Source organism: Miniopterus schreibersii, assembly GCF_964146895.1.
Source record: "Miniopterus schreibersii genome assembly, chromosome: 10".
Classification (NCBI taxonomy): Eukaryota; Metazoa; Chordata; class Mammalia; order Chiroptera; family Miniopteridae; genus Miniopterus; species Miniopterus schreibersii.
The window spans coordinates 11,262,464-11,271,392 of record NC_138110.1 but is presented as its reverse complement, the minus strand read 5'-3'; positions in this window follow the sequence as shown (position 1 = coordinate 11,271,392).

Below are 8,929 nucleotides of genomic sequence, written 5' to 3'. Positions count from 1 at the left end.
GGGTTATAAAAAAAATAGTGTCAAATGAGGAAGGGATACATCATGGTAGAGACAAAAAGTGAGATTTCAGGGAAAGATTTATGGCAAGAATTAGAAGATTAATAGGATTTAAGAAGGAAAAAAAGAAGGAAGAACATCTGTGGAATTGGAAGGGACATCCGTGAAGATAAACTGTGATAAGGTGTGAGAGAACTGAATGAATTGTAAGAAGACTGCTAGGGCCCTGGGTGGTGTGGCCCAGTTGGTAGGGTGTCGTCCTGTGCACTGAAGGGTTGCCAATTTGATTCCTGGTCAGAGTGCATGCCCAGGTTGCAGGCTTCTCCCCAGCAGGGAGCATGCAAGAGACAGCTGATCAATGTTTCACTCTCACATAGATGTTTCTCTCTTCCTCTCCCTCTCCCTTCTCTCTCAAAAATCATTAAAAAAAAAAATTTTTTTTTAAAAACGGCTTCTAGGGAACTAAAAATGCAACAGCAGGATTTAAATAGATTTTAGAGGAAATAAGGCAGCAAAACTGATGCACTGGAAAATTTAGTTAGTGATGAGAGGGGGGTATTTGAGTGTCTCTCTTAGAACGTAGGAGAGAAATTGTTAGATACAAAGAGAGAGCAGAAAGTAAACCCAAGAATTATGGTGTTTCTGAGAAAAGAAGCAGATTAATTGGTATGAAATCAATAGCCAAAGATATAATTTCAAAAAATTTCTTAACTTAGTCACCTGATTACACTGATTTCCAAGAAAAATAAACAAAGATAAACATCCCAAAAACTTTAAAAAAATAAAAGTTTGAGAAAATAATTCTATGAGCATTTGGGCAGGAAAGAAAATTTACTTAAAAGGATAAACAATCAGATGGCCCTCAGATATTTGTGTTCAATTTCTGAAGAAAATAAAATCTAGTGTAAAAGTTTGAGGGGAAAATATGTGATTAAAGAATTTCATGCTGAGTCAGGTTGTAAATGCAACAGAAAATTCTTCTCCGATATATTTTTGCATGTTGAGTATATGTTTAACCCCCAGCACCTAGTAAACATCATAGGAACTGAAATTAAATTCTTGTTGCTTTGAGCAGAATCCAATGCAGTCAAACATTCCGAAAAGTTAATAATTTCCCTCAGTGAAAATGTGATTTCAATGGACAAAGGAAGAAGAGAAATTCTTAATTTTGAACCCTAATGCTGTCCTCAAATTGTGTGACTCTTCTCTTTAGCACTATTTATTTTTTTTATAGTGGGTAGGGGGTGAGTCTTGATATCCTGAATGAGACTGCAGCCTTGAAATCTCTGAATTGGAACAATAATAATTCCTAATATTTATTGAATATTGATTGTGAACCGGTATTGATTGAAGACCTTGATAGGTGTCAGCCCATTTGATCCTCTCAATCATCCTACGAGGTGTTATTAATATTAGCCACATTTAACAGATGAGGAACTGAGGTACAGAGAGATGAAGTCATTTGTGTAAGGTCACTCAGGTAGCAAATGGTTGAACAAGGATTTGAACCAGGCTGTCTGGCTGGATATTATACAGTGGATTTCTAACCATGGCTCTGTCTATCCTTCCAAGGAGAAATAAAGAATAAGAGGTCATTTATATCCATTTCTTTATTTTGCACATGGAAACTTTGAGGGCCGAGGGTTCCCCAACATCAAGTTTTAGGTGGCCAACAGAGTTGAGAGTGCCGGTGTCCTTTAAGTCTGGAGGTGGAAAATTCGGAAAGCAGTAGGAGTTATGAGGCGGGCAACCATTGTGGGGACAGGTTCGAGTAGCACTTCAGTAGGAGCAGCCAGGTAGGTGTGCGTCTCCCTCTTCCTGCCTTGTGAGAGGCAGTGAGCCACAGAGGTCTTTGCCCCCAGGATGGAGCAGTAGGTGTGTCTGCTTGAGTCATAGGCGCACAGCAGTGCCCCAGGTGACTGCCATTGTCAAAGAGAAAGACAAGTTCCCGCTTAATGGTTATAAGCAACTGGTACCCTGGCCTGGAAGCACGCTGGCCCCTCCCACTCCTAAATTGCCAAGGTAGGCTGTGGTAACTGTAAAACAGCATTCATACAGTCTAATGAGGAATCTCAAATACAGAGATAAGCATATAATCTAGATTACCGAATGTTTAAAGGAAGCAACTCTTGAAAGAAAGACATCAACCTCGACAGAGTAATAGGTCACACAAGAGACATTAAAAGTATAAAATAAGAACAGGGAATTATTTAAATATCTCTTTAGAGTTCTTGGAAATAAACTTAATTATTACAGAAAGGTTAGTAAGTTGACTGAGTAGCAGAATGAGCACAGCTGATAAGTCAGCTGGAAGACTGAACCTTGGAATTCTACAAAACATAGAAAAAAAGATAAAGTACTGAAAAATGTTAAGAGCCATGCAAGGTAGTTTAAGAAGTTCCAATGCTTATCAAGGAAGATTTCAAGAATAGAGTTCTGAGGGGGTGGGGAGGAAGTACTCAAAGATATAAGGAAAGAAAAATGTACAGAATTGAAAAAAAAGTCATGCGATTGAGAGGGCCCATGGAGGACCTACACTTCCACACTGTAGCACAAATTATAGAAGATCAAGGAAAAAGGAAGCTTTCTAAGAGCTTTGTCATGAAAAGAAGAAAAGCTCCTACAATGGAGTGAGAATCAGACTGTGTTCGGGCTTCTCTTTGATCCTTCAGGAAGACACAGAGCAATACTTGCAGTTCTGAGAGAGAGAAAAAATTATGAAACAAAAACGTGTATCCATACAAACTATTACTCAAGTGTGAGCAAGGACTCTAAGTGTACTATCTGCACATTTCAACCTGCAAGAATACCTAGAAGTTCTGCTCTAAAAGAATTTAAAAGACGAATTGGAGAAGAAATGTGGGATATGTGTAACAGTGTGTCCCCCAAAATAAAAAAAGGTTAATACATGATTTAAGCTTAAATTAGAATAAATAATTTAAAAATTAAGATTCAGGTGATGTCGATATGACAGGTGGGAAATGGTGGAGTTGAGGAGTGAAGAGGGAATTAGATAGAAATAAAACTCCTTGTTATATTTTAGGGGATGCAAGGGAGAACGGAGTGATCTTCCACATTAACAGAAATTTATGTCTGGATATTTGTGTTAACTGAATGGAGAGAGAATGAATAATTTAAAACTATTCTGGGGAAAAAGAATGAAAAACTCTTGCTCAATTTGAAGAAATGTAAAAAAGAAGAGAAAACCACCAAGACAGCATGGTGTATACAAGGGGGCAAATAAGTTGAAATATGACTAGTCCCAAGAAGTACGGATGAGTTAACTTGGACAATTAAAAGACAGACTGAATTCAAAAGACATAGATTTATGTGTAGGAGACAGCAAAAACAAAGGGAAAATTAAAATAATGACAGAGAAATTGAGATACCAGAGAAATATTAACAGGAGGGAAGTGAGAATCACAATAATATCAGATAAAAAAATCAAATCAAATCAAAGTCCAAAACAGTAATAGAGACAAACATAAATATTTCACTTTGATAAAAGATGCCATCTAAAAAAGAAAAATTAGTATCACTTAATAGTATAATTTCTAAATACCAGGAAGTATACATAAAAGAAGAAATGGGAAAAAATCTACAAAAATAGTGGATAACTTTAGTATATCTTTTCTAGATTCCAACCTTTCAAGTAAAAAAATATCATTTCTCTTTGACATTGCTTATTGTGTCTATTTTTTTCTTTGGCCAAACTCCCCCCCCAAAAAACTGAAGTTATTTTTTGAGTTTTAGTAAGTTGAATTGATCAATCTTTTATTGTTTCGATTTTAAATCAGGCTTTTCTCATGTTCAGGTTGTAAAATAATTTACTCATTCCTTCTCCCCCATTACTTGTGTGATTTCAGATTTAAAAATTTAGATCTCTGATGGAAACGGAATTTGTTCTGGCATGTGAGGCGAAGTATGGATCCAATTTTTATCTTTTTCCAAATGGCTCTCCATTTGTCCAACACTACTGACTAAAACACCTCTTTTTCCCTCAGGAATCTGAGATACCGCATTTATTATATACTAATTTCCATATGTGCCTTGGTCTATTTATGGACTGTTATCTTGTTCCTTGGCCTGTCTGCTCATGTGCCAACATCACAGTGTTTTAATTATAGAGACTTTATTGCTTTAAATTTTTGATGTTTTTCTATTTATTCTTGTCTGCTTCCCCCCCCCCCCCCATATGAACATCAGAATCATTTTGTCTCATTTCACTCTTTTAAATTTTCCCTCTTTTTCATTTTTCCTTGTGACATTTAGGGAAGTTGTTTTGTTTGCTTGTTGTAGATGTTGCTTTTATACTATAGCATTATATAATGACTTTACACTACTCTTTTTCTTACTTAGCTTTTTAGTACTTAAAATAGATTTTGACTTTCATCTATGACCTAGGCAATAATAGATGGACTTTATCTATCTTCTCATTTTCCTTTCTAGCATCTTCTCCCACTTTCTTAGCTTTGTCGTTTCTGCTCTGGCAGAGCATCCATGCAGCTACCACCCAGGTAAAGGAATGTAACAGTGTCGTCACCCCAAATCCCCCTTTGCATTCTTTCCCAGTTATTACATTCTTCATCTTCTTTAAGGTAGAACAGTCTGTTGATATGTAGCACTATAATTTAGTTTTGCCTACTCTTGGACTTTATATACATAGAATCAGATAGTATATATTCTTGTGCATTTGGCCCTTCCTGTTCAGCACTGTGAAATGCACCCATTTTGTTGTTTAAACTTTAGCCCCCTCCCTGTTTAAGCTTTAGCCCCTTCACTGTCATTGCTGTGTAGTATTTCCCGGTGTGACTATAACACATTCCATTTGCACGCTCCCCTGCTGTGCATGTCTCGTGGTGCCCGGGAGCACACATTTCTGGTGGGCATACACCTGAGGCGGAATTGCTGGCACAGGGTATGTATATGTCCAACTTTAATAATATATTTTTTTTGGTTAATGAAAACTTTTAATGTTTATGTAGCCAGTAATAGTAATTAATAGTAATATTTACTATCAATGTTAACAGTTTTGCTTGTTTCATTTGCCTCTGCAATTCATTTAGAGTGGATATTTCGTATATGGTGTGAGGCAGTAGTGAAGGTTTATTTTCACCTGTATGGATATCCAGAGGACTCGGCGCAATGTACTGAAAACACCCCCTTCCCACCGCCCTTAAGCCGCGCTTCTCGGAAGGGTCCGGCGAGCACGCGCGTGCAGGTGTGCGCTCTGGCCTCTCCTCTGCCCAAACCGCACTTAGTTATTTAAGGACAGGTCTTACTATCTGACAGGCCCTCTTCCTCCATCTTTAAGAGTGTTTTCGGTTATTCTAGGATCTCTGCTATTTCATATAAATTTGGAATCCCTGGCCAATTTTTTGATTTAAAAAAAAAAGAAACTTCCTGGGATTTCACTGAGATTGTAGAGATCAACTTTGAGAGAACTGACATCTTTACAATATCAAGTCTTCCAAACCACAAATAAACTATCTCTTTCATTTTTAATAAATATTTGATGCTCTTTGGTACTTTTAAAAATCATATATTTAAAAAATTTCCATTTTCTAACAGTATATTGCTGGTATATAAAAAATAATTTGATTTTTTTTATACTGACCTTGTATTCATCAATCTTGGTAAACTCACTTTTTAATTCTTATAATGGATGTGTCAATTCCTTTGTGAATAATTTTTTTTCCATTTTGAATCTTGAAACTCTTAACTAATTAAGTAATGAATTAATCAACTGCCTTATTGTCTCTGGTCCCATCTGAATGGAGGCAGTGATAGTGGGCGTGCTTGTTTTTTTCCAGCACAGAGAGAAGTCCCTCTCTTTCTCCATTTCTTTCTATCTGTAAATGCTATTGAAGGACTTGTAAGGTGAACACGTTCCTGGCTCAATATGTAAAGATGACAATTTCTCTCCCCCATTAAAGCACATTTGTCTTAGGTCAGCTACCCTAGAAGCAGAGCCAAAGACAGGGATTCTTGTTCAGGTATTGGGGGGGTGGGGGGCGGGGAGGTGATCGGGGCTTGTCTTTGAGAGAAGCAGGACAAGGTAAGAAAAACATGTTAAACACTCATGTGGCCTCAGCAAGAGATTGGCTTCAGTCGGATCCTATGGGGAAAGCTCTGGATGACAAATTGCATTTACAAAATGAGTCCAATTTTGATGTAAGGGGACCGTCCTGTCCTTTAATATCCTCATGCCAGTGAGTCACTCCTGAGGTGTGCCCTGGCAGGCGTGGGGTACTGTGTATTCCCAGGTAGGTGGTTTCCATTTAGTTGAGTCATTCGACAGACACAAGGGCAGATGTGAACGACCAGCCAGGCCAGCAAGCAGGTGATAGAAACACTGGCTGGTTAAGGGAAACTGGGTAGGACCCCAGCAGCATCCACTACAACGTTACAGGCTTGGAGACGAAAATGTTACAAGGCAGAATCAGTAACAGACACGCAGGGGTTGTGCCAAACTTGGAATGGGGTGCGAAGCTCATTAGTACTCTGATTCAGGGCTTAATTATTTTCTGTCCTCACTCATAAGCATAGAAACCACTTTTATAGTTTCTAATTATTAACATATTATCTACCTTTGGGACAGTTTTGATACTGGATGGGACTGATGAAAGAAAAAGGAGGAGGGGTCCAATGATGGGAGGTTGTGATGATATTGAAAATTAGGTTTCTAAAGATCAAGGATGGGCACCTGTAACCAGACGGAGAAGTTTTGGTGTCCAGTCATTTATGGCAGGAGCAGGCCCTGGTGGCAGCGCCCAAAGCATGGCCATGTATGTGGGCTTCTAGAGGAGACGGGAGGGGAGGGCCATGGAAGTGAGGGATGCCCACATCTGGGCTGTGAAGACGTCCAGAGGGTGGTAGTGGTTAGGGCGACAGGAGGACTATGTGCCAAGCACTGGGGTGGGAAGCTATGGTCAGGGGAAGTGTGGCACAGCGAGATGTTGTGACCCCAAAAAGGGACATTGGAAGTGACTGAAGGGAGAATGGCTTGGAAAAAGCAAGAGCGGGAGAGAGGTGACAAATGGGCACCTTGCTTCCTGATCTCAAGATCTGAGTGGCTGTCCCCGCTGAAGACTTTGTGGGGTGTGGTGGTCTCAGGGGAAAGCCAGGCATCCCTGTGAAAGTCGGGTGGTAGAGAAATGCTTCAGGAGAAGCGGAGGGCAATGAAAATAGCTGGGCAATGGAACTGGAGTCTAGGGTCCCAGAGAAAGAAATTAGAAGACAAACTGATTAAAACATAGAGCATTATTGCCAACTCAAGGATTCCATGTCATACTTACTTCCTTTTTAAAATTTATTTACTGGGATGACATGGATAAATAAAATGATATAGGTTTCAAGAGCACAATTCTACGATACATCATCTGTATATTGCATTGTGTGCTTACCACCCAAAGTCAAATCTTCTGTCACCATATGTTTGACCCCTTTACTACCCTCCCCCCCTCCCCCTCCCTTTGGCAATCTGTATCTATGAGGTTTTGTTTGTTTTTTCATTTCATTGGCATCCAGGGTTAACTCCACAACTAAGTGCTGATTCCTTCCAAACTTCCTCAGTTTACATATTTCTCAGAGACAGTTAGAAACAAAGTTAATTACATACTGCTTTGAGTTTGCTTAAAGAGCTGTAATCAAAATATTTTTTTAGAAAGCAAACTGTGAGCATTGAGATTGGCACAGACATCAGGCAGCCCTTGGAAACTGCATCAGAGCTGAGCGGCTTCCCTGGCAGACACTCGCATGGAGGGATGGATGTAGATGTCCTTCTAGGGTTTGCTGCTGGCTAATGTGAGGGATCTCCACGCCCTGAGTCCACGAGCTGCTTCCTTTAATGAACTAGTAGAGCCAGCAGGGGTGCCCCAGGGTTGGCAGGAAAAACTGGAATTTGGAGGTGGAACTTCCTGTTGAGGTTTTTTTCAGTAGTATTGTTCTCCTGGCATCAACAAGCTTGTTGGATATTTACGAATTATTGACGCTTAGCCCAATGTCTGATACATAGTAGAATCTCAATAAATGTTTATCGAATGAATTAAAATGAGAGATCATAATTAATGAACAGAATGCTTGAGAACAAGAGCTGGTGTGTGTATGTGTGTGTGTTTAGCTGCCTGCCTAAACTTTTCTCATGACTTTTTCTCACTACTTTTCTAGCGAGGCAGTTTCTTTCATTTTCTTCTTTGCGTTTGGCATCCCCCACATAATGCAACCCCAAAGTTAACTTAATTATAGAGATGGGGCTTGTTAGGACATAGCTCTGTACATCTGTGGTAAATGAAGTATGCATTGATTCAGAGCTTCCTGTGGCTACAAACCAGTGGTTCCCAACCTCAGCTGCACATTAAGTCACCTGGGGTGATAAAAATTCTGGTGCTTGGTTCCCACCCCAGCAATGCTGACTCAGTTACGTGGGTTTGGGCATAGATTTTTTTTTTTTTTAAAGTTCCCTGGCAGATTTTAATGTGCACCCAACGTGGAGAACCAATTCTTCTCAGAGGATCCCCAATATCATTAGGGTTGAAGACCCTCTTAAGGTCTCCCCTTGCTTGGGTCATGATTCATTTAACTTGACTGTTCTAATGCTGCCCTTGGTCCTCAGTTGAGCTCCTGCTTTTAGTTTTATTTTGTTTTCTTGTTAATTTAGATCTCTTTATACTTGGACACCCTAAAAGGATTTCTAAGGGATTTGAGAGAAGTGAGAAATTGCAACCCTCCTCCTCTATGTCTAAAGTGTATTGTATTTGAGCTACAGTTGACAGTGCATTTCCCACAACTTCAAGTGCATAACTGCATGGCCATGACGGAAAGAAATAGGAAATTCAACCTCAATTTTGTCATAAATCTTGCATGCTAATTTTATGAAGGACATCATCATTGAGAAACCAAAGGTTGTTTCACTGGAAATGCAAAAATGGTA